This window comes from Rhinopithecus roxellana, chromosome 1 (genome assembly GCF_007565055.1).
Source record: "Rhinopithecus roxellana isolate Shanxi Qingling chromosome 1, ASM756505v1, whole genome shotgun sequence".
Lineage (NCBI taxonomy): Eukaryota > Metazoa > Chordata > Mammalia > Primates > Cercopithecidae > Rhinopithecus > Rhinopithecus roxellana.
In genome coordinates this window covers 97,960,380-97,977,185 of record NC_044549.1, presented here as the reverse complement: position 1 = coordinate 97,977,185, position 16,806 = coordinate 97,960,380, and positions in this window count along the sequence as shown.

The following is a 16,806-nucleotide window of genomic DNA, read 5'->3' as shown; positions in this document are numbered from 1 at the left end:
CTTATTGACCCTCAGCTAAATATTATGGCAGAGACAAATGAACAAGAGAGTGGTTCGGGAGGTAGGCCTCTTTCTCCAAGCATGAGAATAAAAGAAAACAGCAATAACCCAACAACAAACACCAACACATTAAAACTTTATTACTAAGGATAGTATCTGAAAAATGGATTTGCATTCACTATCCTTATTGACAAAGTATGTTGTGGTTTGAGAAATTGATATTGATGTATGGAACATCTCAATTAAGAAATTTATAATATTGCTTATTTCATTTAAGACTGTCATCCTTTATAATTTTCACATGTGTGTGAATGGGTGTGTATGTGTGCATGTCTGATCATTACTATAAAGTACTGGTACTGTGGTACATGTATACCTTTTGAAACTAAATAAATATACATGTTTTAGAGTTGTGTGCCAAAAACTGTTTTACTAATAGGGGTTTAGCAACCATTGTCTTTGCGTCATATAATTTCAAAACTGGAAGGAATCTAGAGACCTAATTCAACTCCTTCATTTTACAAATAAAGAAATTGATACCTAGGAAGGTGAAGCTGATTTGTACAAGATGACACAGAAGTTAGTGATAGGGCCAGGCTAGAACTTGGATAATCCTTGAGCCAGGAAGGAACGTTTGACAAAATCTGGGAGGCCTTGGGAGCAACAGTTCTTTTGGGAGAAGAAATGAATGAGTCACCTTTCTCCTTGCCTCTGTTCCTCCTGTGTCATCGTGCTTCTGACATCTTCTTCCTCTTCCTTTTCTTCTCTAGGAGGACTGGGATCCCACAGTTTGCCTCACCTGGAGAGGGATGAGGGAGATTTATGCCCCATCTGTCTCTGGGGGAGAATTTCACCTTGGAGTGTGCCTGAGACATTGCTAGTTAAATATTGGCTGGGAATATGATTGCTCAAAACTGCCATGAGTGCATTGTTACACATTTTACTCTTTTTCAAGTATGTAGGCTGAAATTGGAGAGAGCTTAAATTAGTTTGGAGTCTCAGTATTATAATAATCCCTTATATTTTCACAAGGCTCACCCAGTTGTACAGTGCTTTTCCTCTACATAGTTTCAATTGGTTATTGTTTAAAAACACTAAATTTTGGGATCATTTGTAACCAGAAAACAATGAATACAATAATGAATTATATTTTACAGTGGCAGAAATCAAGACTCAGGGACATTAAGTGATGGTATGTCAGAACCAAGTGCCAAGCAAGGGCTTCAGATTTTTTCCCTCCACTATACCGCAATACTATGATTCTGCATTGTTACTCAGTCCACATACAGAACCTTACATAAATGATGGAGGCTTGATTACAAGTTAATTATTTCAACTACCCCATCTGTAATTTTAGTTTGAATTTAATGCTATTCATATACCGTAAACCTCCTCTGTAGAATTTAAAGAGCTTATTCTAAAAAATTTATATGACATGTCAAAGGATATAGAATAGTCAAAACAGTTTTTGAAGAAGGAGAACCAAGTGGGAGAATTTATATACCTAACTTTAAGATGAACAAAAAAGCTACATTAATCAAAACATGTGGAATTGGTATAAGGATAGACACAAAGACCAGTGGAATACAATAGAGAGTCTAGAAGTAGACCCATAAATATATTTTCAATTAATTTTTTACATATGTACTAAGGTAATTCAGAGGAGGAAAAGATTGTATCTCTAACAAATGGTATAGGAGCAACTGGATGTCTAAAAAAAATTAAAGGACCTTGACCCTTAGTCACACCATCTACAGAAGTTAACTGGATCACATAATTAAACACAGAAGCTAAAATCGTAAAACAAAGCACAAGGGAAAAGTTTTGTGACCTTAAGTTAGGGAAGACTGTCTTAGATAAGACACAAGAAAATAGAAATAATAAAACAAAAAAATAGGTTAATTGGACTTCATTGAAATTATAAACATAAAATCTTCAAGAATAGAAGATGAGGTTTCTGGAATGGCAGTATGAGTCACTGACAGAAATGAAAGGAGAGATAAATAATTCAACAGTGTAATTGGACCCTTTAACACTCTACTTGCAATAATGGATAGAAGAGCTAGACTTAAAATCAGGAAGGATAGGTTGACATGAAAACCTCGGAAAACTATAAATCAAAGATACCTAACAGATGTCTATTCAATACTTTACCCAGCAACGGCAGAATACCCATTCTTCTCAAGAATACATGGAACATTCTCTAGGACAGACCATACAGTAGGCCACAAGGAAAGCCTCAATGAATTGAAAAGGATTTAAATAATAGAAAGTATGTCTTCTGATCAGAAATAAGAGAAGAAAATTTAGGAAATGCATAAATATATGGAAATTAAAGAAAACATTTTTAAATAGCTAATGAGTCAAATAATCACAAGAGAAATTAGGAAATGTTTTGTAATGAATAAACACAAAATACAGAATACTAACATTTATATGATACAACTAAAGCAATGTTTGGAGGAAAATTTATAACTCTAAATGCCTATGTTTAAAAAGAAAAAAATACTATGTCAATAACCTAATGTTATACCTCAGGAAATTAGAAAAAAGGAAAAGAAACTAGACACAAAGCAAGAAGAAGGAGAGAAATAATAAAAGTTAGCATGAAAATAAATGGAATAGGGAACAGAAAAACCATAGAGAAAACCTACAAAACCAAACGTTGGTTCTTGAATCAACAAAATTGACAAACTCTTATCCAGATTGACCACCACCACCAACAACAAAGAGAAGACTCAAATGACTAAAACTCAAGAATAAAAGAGGGGTTACAACTACCAATATTATTAGCCACTGGAGAAATACAAAGTAAAACTACCATGAGATACTACTATACATCTATTAGAATGGCTAAAATCAAAATTTTAAAAACCTGACAATACAATGTTGAGGAGGATATAGAGCAACTGGTGGGAATGCAAAAAGCCAAAGTCAGTTTTCATGGCAGTTGGCAGTTTCTTAAAAAGTTAAACATATACTTACAGAAATTGACAAGTTGATCCTAAAGTTCATATGGAAATGTAAGGGACCTCAAATAGCTAAAACAATCCTGAAAAATAATCACACAGCTCAGTAATCCTACTCACAGGTAGTAATCCTACTCAAGAAAAATAAAAACTTAAGTTCTCAAGAAGACTGTACATGAATGTTCTAGCAGCTGCTATAGTCTGAATGTTTGTATCCCTCCTCAAATTCATATGCTGAAACCTATTCCCCAATGCAATAGTATTAAGAAGGGTAGCTTTTAGGAGGTCATTAGGTCATGAGGGTGGAGCACTCATGAATGGGATTAGTGCCTTTATGAAAGAGGATTGGAGGGAGGCTGTTCACCCTTTTGTCATGTGAGGACACAAGAAGGTGCCATCTATGAGGCAGACAAGGAGCCCCCACTAGATGTTGAATCTGCTAGTGCTTTGATTTTGAACTTCACAGTCCCCAGAACTCTGAGCAATAAGTTGCTGTTTATAAATTACAGTCTAAGGTATTTTATTATAGCAGCCTGAAAGGACTAAGAGAGCAGTTTTATTCATAGTAGCCCAAACTGGAAGAGACTCAAGTGTTCATCAACAGGTGAATGGACAAATTGCTCTATACCCATTGAGTGGAATCCTACTCAACAATAAAAACAAATAAACTATGGATGTACACAAGATTCATTATGAAATTCATTGATAAATTTCAAACGATTTATGCTAAGCAAAAGAAGACAAACACAAAAGACTACATACTCTGTGAATCCACTTACATGAAAATCTAGAGGGAGCAAAACTATAATGAAGAAAACCAAATCAGTAGATGATAATAGTGTTCACTACTACTACCTACGTGCAATTAGTATACAATTATACGTATGAAATATATAAAAATATATGAAATATATATAATAATTGCAATGTGGCAGCAGACTATAATGGCAATGGGTCCTTTAGAAAATCTTAACTGATTTTCAGTTTCAGCTTTTGAAAAATTATCAAAATTCTAGGCAAAATGCTATTGCTCTCAAATAACTATGAGTGATTTATCTGGGCAACTCCTACATTCAAGGTTGCTAGGAAGACTAAGTGAAAAGGAAGGAAATGATGTGGTAACTCTTCCAAGCCTCTACTATCCATACAATTTATTCTTCCCTTTAAAACACCAGTCTAATATTCACAGAGAAAACTTCAAAATCCCTCCCTCTATAACAGAAAGGACAAGGCCAGAAAATTTAAGATGCTCAAGTTAGAAACACACAATAGCCACAGGGCCTCACACACACAATGCCAAAGGCCAGTCCTATAGTTATAAGCGATTAGAAGCAAACATTTAGCAAGCACAGTGGAAGGAAGAGGGCCCTTCCAGGAACTCCCTTGTGAAGACTGCCCTTCAGGTGACCTTAGAAGAGCATAACCAAGAACTCAGGACCATCTTGCAACTGGAATAAGGGCTGTACAACACAAGCAGGCCTGTGCCAATGGGTGATAACATGTGGCAGAACTTCCATAGCACAGAGAAAAAAATATAGAATGGATATAATTTCTTAGTCACCCCTGGCTAAGGGTATCATAAGGATAAATTTAAGTCTTGATATAATGACTCTATGTGTATCTTTTGTCATCAGTTTTATTAGTCATACTCATGTTTAATAAATATTGAACTTATTCCAGAATAGGAAGTTTGGTTATTCTCAATTAAACTGTTGTGGTTTTTGTTAAGACTCTTAAAACTTTTTTTGTTGTATCCTAATGTTTTTCTGCTGAGACTCTACTGTTAAAACATCTATTTAAAAATATTATCTATATGATATTTAATTAATTTTAATAACAGATGAGTGATATTGATGACAAATGACACAGCTGTAATCTGTGAACTTAACCTTTTCTTTCTTTTTGATTTGAAAATTACCTGCTTTTTGAAACGACCAGAAGAAAATTAAAGAGGGATAGTTTAATACCTTCGATTTTCTGTACTTTAATCCATGGAGTAATTAATTAAAGAATTCTCTGGGCCTCATATTTTTTGCATCAGTGCTTTCAGAATTCTTTTAAAGATCATTTTTTTGAAGGTAGTATTAGATGAAGGACTGCAAGAGCTTAGCTGAAACATTTGCATTTCATGATTGGAGACTGTTCTAAGTGAAAAAGTCATTGCCCTCAGCTAGAGAGGGGTCTATAGAAGCATAGGTAGAGCCTCTCTCTTGTTCTCTGGACCTGTGTAGGTCATTTTATCAAAGGATAAAAGTGACAAGCTGTTAATATTTACATATATCAAAGAGGCACATGATTATGGTTAGTTCTTATCACTATGAATTTTTTTCCTAATTTTGATAATTTTAGTTTTCAGATCAAAACCACTATACACTTTGTTTAAATCAGAACATGCTGAATTGGTTTTCTTTACCCCTTCAAAAAGCTCCCCCCTGTTAAGCATAGTAGTGATGGGCTTTTAAAAAAGGACTTTTAGTTTTACAAAGCCAGGTTAGTAAAAAAATAAAAAAGGACTCAACCCTAGGAATCTCCTGCCTCATTTATCTAATGAACACATGGAGTGGATTTTAAAAGAGTTATTGTCCTAAAACATAGGAACAGAGAGATGTACTAAAATTTCTCTCTTAAAGTAGCACTTGAGTGACATCCACTGGCCAGACTACTTTATTGGCAGTGTGAAAGAGATGTTACCTCTGATAAGTCCCAAATAAGAGAACGTCTGAAGATAGATATTCTTAATAGTTGTACATATCTGTCCAAAAAGCAAATTATTTCTACCTTTAAAAATTTATATCCACTACTGTAGACAGATCTTCACGCTATTTCTGGAAATCTATGCCACATGTCTCAGTTTAAATGGGCAAAAATTCAAAAGCTTAACAATACAATTTCTTGGTCAGACTGTGGGAAAATAGGTTTTTAAATTTTTATTTAGTTTTTATTCCTTTTTTTTTTTTTTAAGACAGGGTGTCATTTTGTCATCCAGGCTACAGTGAAGTGGTGTAATCATGGTTCACTGTAGCTCCAACCTCCCAGGCTCAAGTGATCCTCCTGCCTCAGCCTCCCAAGTAGTTGGGACTTCAGGCTCATACCACCATGCCCAGCTAATTTTAAAATTTTATGTAGCGAAGGGGTCTCACTATGTTGCTCAGGCTGACCTTGAACTCCTGGGCTCAAGTGATCCTTCAGCCTTGGCCTCCCAAAGTGCTGGGATTATAGGCATGAGCCACTGTGCCTGGCCAAAAATAGATATTTTCATAATGTGAAATGCTACAACCCTTTAAAAGGAAATTTGGCAATACTTAACAAAACCATATATGCATTTATCCTTTGGTTCAGCAATTCCACTTTAGCCTAAAGACACACTTCCACCAACATAAAAATACATATTTGCAAGATTGCTTATTACATGATTTGCAATCACAAAATATTGGTAACCTACTAAATATGCAAATATAGAAGGGTGATTGAAGAAACTATAGTATTAATACATACACACAATGCAGTACCATGCAGGTGTAAGAAAAAGAACAAGGAAAACCTGTATGAACTGATATGGTGCAATTCTCAGGACATATTGTTAGGCAGACAGAGAGATAACTTTTAACAACTGACATCCATATCAGTGCCATTTTTTGACCTAATTCAGTTACCATTTAAATTTTTAGTACTAGAAATTTCTGGTGAATCAGGAATGGTAGAGGTGGGTGGGGAAGGTGTTTTGAGCCAGGTACAACATCTATCTTTGACTTCCACACGCCAACTGTTCCTATATACTAATGTAGTCTATTTGGGGATTTGGGGGGTCAGGTCAGTTATCTGAATGTGTATATAGATAGATGGATAGATAAGAGATCCAAAGCAGATAATAAACACATGTGTTTGGGTTTAGGTGTATGAATTGAACCAGGCATGAACTTTGCCATCTTGCAATATTCACAGACAAGTCATGCTTGAGTCTGGTAATTTCGTTCACTCCAAGATTTCACACTGATCTGTTCACGTGGGTGTGTGTTGATTTACATTTCTGCCTTGTTTTCAGTAGTCCCTCATTGACCTGAAAGGCTGAGTTGGTATCATGTGGGAAAACCCTACTACTTTCCAAATTGTAAAATTTGTCCTGCTTCTGTAGAGTAATGCTCACATTTCCCTTACCATTGCTTTTATCCCAATGGGCTTATTTTTATTTTATTTTTTTCTTATCATGTTCTCTTTCCTCTTCTCACTTTGAATTTCAAAGGTATCTTTGTTGCATTTATTTCTTCTATTAAGATGTGGGGCTCATAAAAATTTCCGTTAAAAAAAAAAAAACAAAACCCCAAAAACACAGCAGACTGGCGCAGAAGCAGCCACCTGTGCTGCAGAACTGGAGGAAAAACCATTTTTTCTGAGACGTCTCTCTGACGCCATCTACTGACAAAGCTGAATATCGTACCAGCTGGCCAAGGAAAATGTTTTAAACACAGGCTGTGAAAAGAATGAACTTGGATCCGAGACAGTAAATTCATAACCTGCAAGGGAAGTGCTCATATATACTTCCCATAGTGATTCCTTAAGCAAGTTAGTTAATTTTTTCATAATATACGTTCTCATCTTTTGTCTTTCTCCTTCTTAATATGTAATTCACAAGTATGTGCACCTCATTTATTATTTATTTATTTATTTATTTATTTATTTATTTATTTGAGATGGATTTTCGCTCTTGTTGCCCAGACTGGAGTGCAATGGCGCAATCTCGGCTTGTTGCAACCTCTGCCTCCCTGGTTCAAGAGATTCTCCTGCCTTACCCACCCAAGTAGCTGGGATTACAGGCGTGCGCCACCACACCAGGCTAATTTTGTATTTTTTTAGTAGAAACAGGTTTTCACCATGTTGGCCAAGCAGGTCTCAAACTCCTGACTTCGGGTGATCCACCTGCCTCACCCTCCCAAAGTGCTGGGATTACAGGCGTGAGGCACTGTCCCTAGCTGCACATTATTTTTTGTTGCTTAATTTATATGTATCTTTTCTTTTACCAAGCTGGAGGGATCCTTTAACATCTTTTTTTTTAATTAGAAGAATATACTATCACCTGTTCTCTCCTGACTCCCTTCACTTCTGATGAGGAAGGAAAAATACAGCAAGTGTGTTTTTACAACTGAAGACAGATAAATGTATACATAGGTAGACATATGGATGAATACACAGTTGGATACATACACAAAGAGAAAGAAAATAGAAACAGATTAAGAGAAGAATGCATGAACAAACAAAACATAGTAAGAGAGAGGCATATATTTGTTAAAAATTGAATACTGTAGGACATAAATGTATTCATTGGCATTTGAAATTTGGGACAATTTAGGGTCATTTTTCATCCAAGGCATGGTACCTGTCTTTGTTCCCAAACACGCAAGTCCCTCTCCTCTTGATCCTAACATACCAATTTAGTATCTTTGGGGGTAGATCATTTATCTCCATTTAATTAGTTTTCAAAACAGATGATAAGAATGTGCCTGTCTGGAGGTCTGTATAAAAGGAAGCTTTTTTTTACTGTCTAATCTTTTTGTTCAGTCATTAATTTGTATTGCAATTTCAGGGAATTATTTATTCTGCTCCTTCAAAACTCAAGTTTGCTGTAAACAAATGAGGAAAACAACAAATTATTTCCTTGGAACTGAATAAAAATAAATTTAAATGATTCCTAGGTGTTTCGATGTACAAAAGTAGTCCTGCCTTATCCATGGTTTTGGTTATCTGCAGTCAACCTCAGTTCAGAAGAATGAAATGGAAAATTACAGAAGTAAAGAATTCATACGTTTTAAATTACATGCCATACTGAGTATCACCATGAAATCCACCCCAGTATGAAATCATCCCTCTGCCCAGTGCATCCACTCTGTCCACACTCCCCACCAGTGAGACACTTGGTAGCTGTCTCAGTTATCAGATCAACTGTTGCAGTATTATAGTGCTTGTGTTCAAGTAATCCTTATTTTACTAAAAATGACTCAAAGTGCAAGAGTAGAGATGCTGGCAACTCGGATGTGTGAAAGGGAAGCCACAAAGTGTTCCCTTTAAGTGAAAAGGTGAAAGTCTTCAACTTAATAAGGAAAGAAAAAAATCATATGCTGGGGTTGCTAAGATCTACGATAAGAATGAATCTTCTTTTTGTGAAATTGTGAAGAAGGAAAAATAAATTCATGCTAGTTTTGCTGTTGCACCTCAAACTGAAAAAAATTATGGCCATCCAGTGTGTGCTAAGTGCTAAGTTAAATGGAAAAAATATTAAATTTGTTGGTGGAAGACATGAAGAGAAATTGTGTTCTGATTGATGGCAATATGTTGGGCCAAAAAGCATTCAGCTACATAAAGACTTCAGCAAGGGATCCCCTAAAACTAGTGATAGCAAGTCATTTACTGCAAGTAAGGGATGGTTACATAGATTCAGGAGTACAGAAGGTCAATGGTAGCTTATAACTGTCACAATGACTACATCATTCACCTCATTTCATCTCATCATGTAGGCAGTGTATCATCTTGCATCAACATAAGAAAACAAGTATGTACAATACAATATTTGGGAGAGAGGCCATATTCACATAACTCTTATAGTGTATCATTACAGTTGTTCTATGTTATTATTAGTTATTATTGTTAATCTCCTACTATGCTTAATATATAAATTAAGCTTTATTATAGGTATGTACGTATAGGAAAAAAAACACATAGTTTACATAGGAGTTCGGTATTCTCCATGGTTTCAGGCATCTACCTGGGGAGTCTTGGAAAGTATTCCCCCAGGATAAGGTGGGGGCTAGTTTGTACAATAAAAAGCAGTATTTATTAAGCATATAAACATTCTTTCAGACCTATTATTCATTTATTTAAATTTGTAAACATTTATAGGGTACAAGTTCAATTCTGTTACATGCACAGGTCATGCAGAGGTCAAGTCAGGGCTTTTAAGGGTATTCATCACCCAAATAATGTACATTGTACCCATTAAGTAATTTCTCAGTACAGAATTTCTCCCACCCCTTCACCCTTCTGAGTCTCTACTGTCTATCATTCCACTCTCTATGGCCATGTGTTCACATTTTTTTAGCAGTCACTTAGGAGTGAGAACATGAGCTCCCTAGACCTCTCAGTGAATGCTTTCCCACTATCTTGGCCACTAGTTTTGCCAATTCAGCTCTAAAATATAAAGACAGCCTTAAACTCCTAGAGTACATATTTTTCTTTAAAAATTGGTACTTCATTCACATGATAATACACAAACTTTTCATTCCTGTGATCAGATAAATCAGAGAGTATAAACTATTTTTCATGAGTCAATATATGGAAGTAAGCCAACGTCTAGGCCCATGATTCAAATCAATGTGGTTATTTTCAACAGACTTCAAAGGTTTTATTTGCACATCTTCTATGTAGAGTTGGATGAAGCTAATGTGGAAGTTCAGAGAATCTGAATCCCTTTCTAAGGCCTTCGTATATGATGTTGCATTTGCCTGAAATGCCCTTACTCTGCCCCTCCAACCCCACTCCCAATCTTCTTCATTCTTCTAGATCAAGCTCATTTTTCACTGCTTCTGGGCTCCCAAGCAGAATCAGACACTCCTTCTCTCTTGTCCCATACTAGAAACCTGCACTATTGGTGGGGAGAGGTGGGGGCGGGGGTAGACCAGGGAGACAAAAGAAGGCACTGAAGAGGTTTACAGCTTGACTTCCAATATGAAGGATGAAGATAAAGAGAATGTTTTGGCTCACATAGCACTCAGGAGGAGTGGTAGGAAGTAAATGCACATGAAGACTGAATCCAGAACTTGGATTTTTGAGAGTAACCCTATTCTCTTTTCTGTCTGTGTGGCTAACTTTGCTCCAGAGGCTGAAGCTACCCCCACACCTGTGAAACCAGGCTGGTCAATCTAGTGACCTTGTGTCCCAGATGATAAAGCCTATACTTATACCCTGAATTGCTCTCACTTTTCCATCAGTTGGTGATTATAAAATAAGTGCAATTTGTTTGGCTAATAATAGGTCAATGCAGTTAGAATGAGCAAGTTCGTTATTTGGATAGGAATAGGTTTTTCCACAGAGGTAAGTTTCCCTTGTTACACCACTAGGTGGTGCAACGTGCTCCTGATGTAAGGAACTCACTCATTTAAGCAGTTTTCAAGCTGGGTCCTGTTCTAGATGTTTGAGATACAAAGGTGCCCAAGACTTTCAGGAGGTCAAAGTGTGGTGGATATAGTTTCAGATTTATAGAAAAGTTGTAAGGCTAGTACAAAGAGTTCCCACATACACTCTTCCCAGACTCCTGAAATGGCAACATTTTACCACATTTGTTTTATTCTTTCTCTGTCCATATACATATATATCTACTATATGTACATATCCTTTGACTTCTAAATATTTCAATATGTGTTTTCTAAAAACAAGTACCTTCTTTTATAACCACAGTCCAATAGTCAAAATCAGGAAATTAATGCTGATAGAATACAAATTATCTACTTACAGAACTTAGCTTTTGTCAACTGTCCCAATAATGTTCCCTATAGTCAAATAAATCCTGGATCACGTGTTGCATTCAGCTGTTATGTCTCTGCAGTCTTCTTTAATCAGCACAGTTCCTTAGTCTATTATGACACTGAGAAATAAAGGCCAGTTATTTTGAATAATATCCTTCCATTTGGGTTTGTTTGATGTTTCCTTACGCTGAGATTTAGGTATGAGCTTTTGTTAGGTAAACCACAGAGTTTTGTGTTTTCAGTTTCAGTGCATATCTGGGGGCACGTGATGTCACTTTGTCTCAATACTGGTAATATTAACTATGATCACTTGGTTCCCGTGTGTGGGCCAGGTTTCTGCACTGTTTTTTCCTTTGTCATTAATAAATCTCTGGTGAGGAGCTACTTTGAGATTATGCATATATCATTTACTCTTCAAACTTTTATCCACTAATTTTAGCAACCACTGATGATTCCTGTCTGGATCAAATATTATGATGATGCCTAGCAAATAGTGGTTTTCTATTTTCATCATTCCTTCTACATTGATTGATTGGCTTTCTACTACAAGGAAGAGCGTTCCTTTCTCTTCTGTTTGTTTAATATTTATCCCAGGTCCAAGGGAAGAATGTACACTATCTTCACTGCTATTTAACATTCAACTGGAGATATTCACTACTGCAGTTAGAAAAGAGCAATCAATTGAAGACGGAAGGACTAGAAAAGAGTAAGTAAAACTCTCTGTCTTTGCAGATGGTATGATAGTACACTTGAAAAATCATAGAAAATTAACAACAAAACTAAGTCAAACAAGAGAAGAATTCAGTAAGTTGGCAGGACATAACATATATAAATCAACAGCCTTCCCATACATAATCAGTAACACGACATAAAGGTAGAGACAACTACATTTACAAAAGCAACAAAGAAAAATAAATGTAACAAGAAATATGTAAAATATTTATGAAGAACACTTTAAAACACTCTCAAAAGACACAAAATAGTTTGAAAAAGTGCAACACCCCTTTTTTTTGGTATGAGATGACTTAGCATTAGAAAGTGAAGTCTCCTTAAATTAATTTTTAAAGTTCATTTAAAAAATACTAAATTTTCTTATGGAACTAGGCAAGCTGATACTAATTTCAGATGGAAAAATATGGAAGAATATCCAGGAAAACAAAAATAAAAGCTATGAAAGGGGATTACCTCTACCAGTCACTAAAACATACTCTAAAGCCTCTAAAATAAAAACTGTGGTCCTGGTGCATGACAAGAAAGACAGAGCAGTACAACCAAAAAGAAAGTCCAGAAGTAAACCCAAACACATATGGGAATTTAATATACAATAAAGGTGGCATCTCAAATTACTTGGACAAAGATGGACTTAACAATTGGTTAGCCATTTAGAAAAAGATAAAAAGTTTGACCCATACCTCATACCAGGCAAAAGAATAAACTCCAAATGGGTCAGGAATCTAAATCTAAATAATGAAACCATACAAGTACTAGAAAAAAAATGGGTGAATTTTTCTTTAACCTGGGTACAAGCAAAGGATTTCTAATTATATTTCAAAATCTAGATGCAATAAAAGAAAAAATTGATAAATTTGACTATATTCTAAAAAAAGAACCCTTTTCATGACAACGCAAGCAAAAAACTTCATAAAGACAAAAGACAGCTGATAAACTGAAAGGAAAAGGGTAATATCCCATTAATGCACTGTTAAAATTGAGAGGAAAGACTTCTTTTGTGCTTAGGATATGAAAAGCTGCAACGAGCATCCTTCCTTTCTCAATAAGGAGAAACACTCAGAACTACAAGGTCACAACCTTAACGGGAACCATCAGATGCAGCTGGGTGGCGAGGTAACCAGGTAGCCTGAACTCCTGGGAAGGGCAAGCCACCAAGAAGTTCTCAGGCATGCACAGGGGAGTTGACACCGACTAAAAAGCTCTTTCCTGCGTCCTCCTCTGGGTGCTCAGTTTGGTGGGTACATTACCTTTTTACCTTTTTTTTCCTGTAGGTTTCACATTTCTATAATAATTTTTTAAAGCCCTGAGAATTAAAGCAAGTTTCCACACTCCTAGAACCAGTTTTAAACCCATTCAATTAATCAACTGCCTCAATAAAACTTGTTTTGAAAAACCCCTCCTTTCTCAAAGTCAGTCAATGACAGATTCACTCCAATACATTCAGTGGAGAATTAATAACAGTCTTACCGGAATATCTACTCTTCTACAGATGATGGCAAACCCTTTTGCCTCTGAAATTCACCTGTTCCTGAACTCTATATTCCCCAAAGCCCCATAGAGCATCAGCAGCCTGCTCTGCTTGGGGAGACTGTGCCTACTCAGCATAGTTTTCCTTATTAGAGTACACAGTAAATCCAGTTTTGTTGCTTTTCTTTTATTTTCTTTTTTGAGGCAGGGTCTTGCTATGTCACACAGGCTGGAGTGCAGTGGTGCAATCACGGCTCACTGCAGCTTCTATTTCCTGGGCTCAAGTGATCCTCCCACCTCAGCTGGGACTACAGGCACATGTCACCACACCTGGCTAATTTTTGTATTTTTGGAGAGATGAGGTTTCACCATGTTGCCCAGGCTGGTCTCCAATTCCTGAGTATAAGCAATGTCCCCACCTCAGCCTCCCAAAGTGTTGGGTTTCCAGCACTGTGCCTGGCCTAGTTTTGTTTCTTTTAGTTCAGATATTGATGGCTGACTCATAATTCCTTGACAAACCAAAGCTCCAAACTAACTACAAAGATCATTTGGATTGTTATGTGGGCAACATATCATAGAAATGCAACAATGGAAGTAGAGAGACCAATTGAGGCTGTTGAAAATCTTGGGTGAGGAGCAAACCCCTGGAGTTATAAAATAAAAAAAGAGAGAGTTTGGCATTAGAAACTATATGGAAACATTACCATAAACCGAGTGAAAATAAATATATGCAGTTCCTATCAGCAACAAAGAGCCTATTTAATCAACAAGAAAAAACCTCAATAATTCACCTGGAAAAATAAGCAAAGGATATGAAGAGAATTCCTAGAACAAGTATAAGTGGCTGTTAATCACATAAAAGAGGTTCAGTATTCCTCAGTATAATAGAAATATAAATTGAGACTACACTATGAAAGCAATTTTTCACTAATCATATGTGCAAAGACCAAAAATCTGGTAATAAGCTTGATTAGGATGGTGTGGCAAACAGGCTGTTTCCAAGATTGTCCTCAAGAATAAGAACAATTTCTAGGCTATACTGCTGGGCTGAAAGGAAGAAAACAACTGTTGTGTAGTACCTCTGGAAGGATGCAAAATAATTTGGTGATGATGATTACTTTCCAAGAGTACTGGGTATAGGGAGGCAGGAAAGACTCACTTTGAACTTTATTCTCTTTGGTACTGTTTGAATGATATACACCAGATGTAGCTCTCATCAAATATAAGCAAAACAAAAAAATTTAAAGAGTCTGTTGCGATTGTCTGGGAGATATTATTCTGGTAAGAGGAGTAGTGATGGAGAACATGCATAATGAGGGTATATTTTGGAGGAGAGTTGACAAGCCATGCTGAGGGAGTAAATGTGGGAGATAAAGTAAGACATCAAGGATGACTGCTAGACTTGTGGATAGCAAATGGTAGAGAGATGTCCCATTTACTTTGCTAAGGAACACTTAGGGAGGAACAGGTATAGCATGGGTGAGAGAATTCAAGGATTCTGTTTTAGATGTGATAAGTTTGAGATGCTTATTAGTCATCCACGTCATCCATGTGATGTCAAATAAACAGTTGGAATGGTAGTCATGCTGAAGAAAGGAGTCTGGAATGAAGGTATTTTAGAGGCAACAGCATATAAATCCACACTGATAAACAGAAATACAATGTAAGCCACATAGGTAATTTTACATTTTCTAACAGTCATATAAAAAGTAAAAATGGGTGGAATTAGTTTACATATATACATATATATATAAACTAAAGCAAAATTTTATATATATATATACACACACATATATATATACATATATATGTATTTTTTTGAGATGGAGTCTCCCTCTGTTGCCATGCTGGAGTGCACTGGTGCAATCTCAGCTCACTGCAACCTCTGCCTCCCAGGTTCAAGCGATTCTCCTGCCTCAACCTCCCCAGCAGCTGGGACTACAGGCGCGTGCCACCACGCCCAGCTAAATTTTGTATTTTTACTAGAGACGGGGTTTCACTATGTTGGCCAGGATGGTCTCGATCTCTTGTCCTCAGGTGATCCACCCACCTCGGCTTCCCAAAGTGCTGGGATTACAGGCGTGAGCCACTGCGCCCGGCCAGTTTTAATATATACATTTTTAACCCAATGTCTGCAAAATATTATTTAAACATGTAATCAGTATTCAAATTACGAGGTTATTCTATTTTTCATACAAGTCTTTGAAATCTGGTGTGTATTTTATACGTATTGCATATCTCATTTCCAACTATCCACATTACAAATGATCAACAGCCACTTGTGGTTACCTACTGGACAGCAGAGGGAGGGTATTTAAAGCTACAGGAATGGATGAGTGGAGGAGAGTGCAGGAATGGGTCTTGCATCATTGAACATCTAGATTTTGAATAGAAGAGGAGGAGCTGACAAATGAGACAGCAAATGAGATAGGCCAGCAAAGTAGGAGGAACACAAGGCAAGCATGGTGTCAAGGAGGCTAAAAAGGAGGGGCTGTCCCCTGCATCAATTGATAGAAGCTGAGTAAGATGACAGAGAAGTGACTAATGTATTTGGAAAGATGGAGTTATTACTCATCTCGGCAAGACAGTTTTATTAGACTGGGAGCTCCTCCACTGGAGTTGAAGAGAGAATAGATGGTGAAAATGGAGATATGTATAGACATCTCAAAGGCAGCACCTGATCCTTGACACTCCTACCTCCTTCTCTCCCTAAATTTTGATCTCTACAGGGGGCCCAAGCTAGAAATCTGGGAGACACTCTCAAGTCCTTCCTCTCTTTCAGATCGCATAGACTATTATTTACAGTTATTCCCATTTTACCTCCTAAATAATTACCGATTGTTTCTTCTGTGCCATTCCTGCTTTTTATTGCCAGCAGGCCCTTACCATCTCTAATCGTTACGACTGCAGCATCTTCCTAATATTCCTCAGTTTTCAGCCTCTAGCTTTGACGCCCTCAAAATTCTGTTAGTAAAGCCTGAGTGCCCCCAGAAAGCGACGATGGTGCTGTGCTGGCAGACTGAATGTTTTTTAAACACAAAGCTTGCAGTCGTGCTGCTGTGGTCGAAATCCTTGCATGGCTCTTCTTGAAACAGGTTTAGTGTTTCTACTCTTGAGTTCCTTCTCTC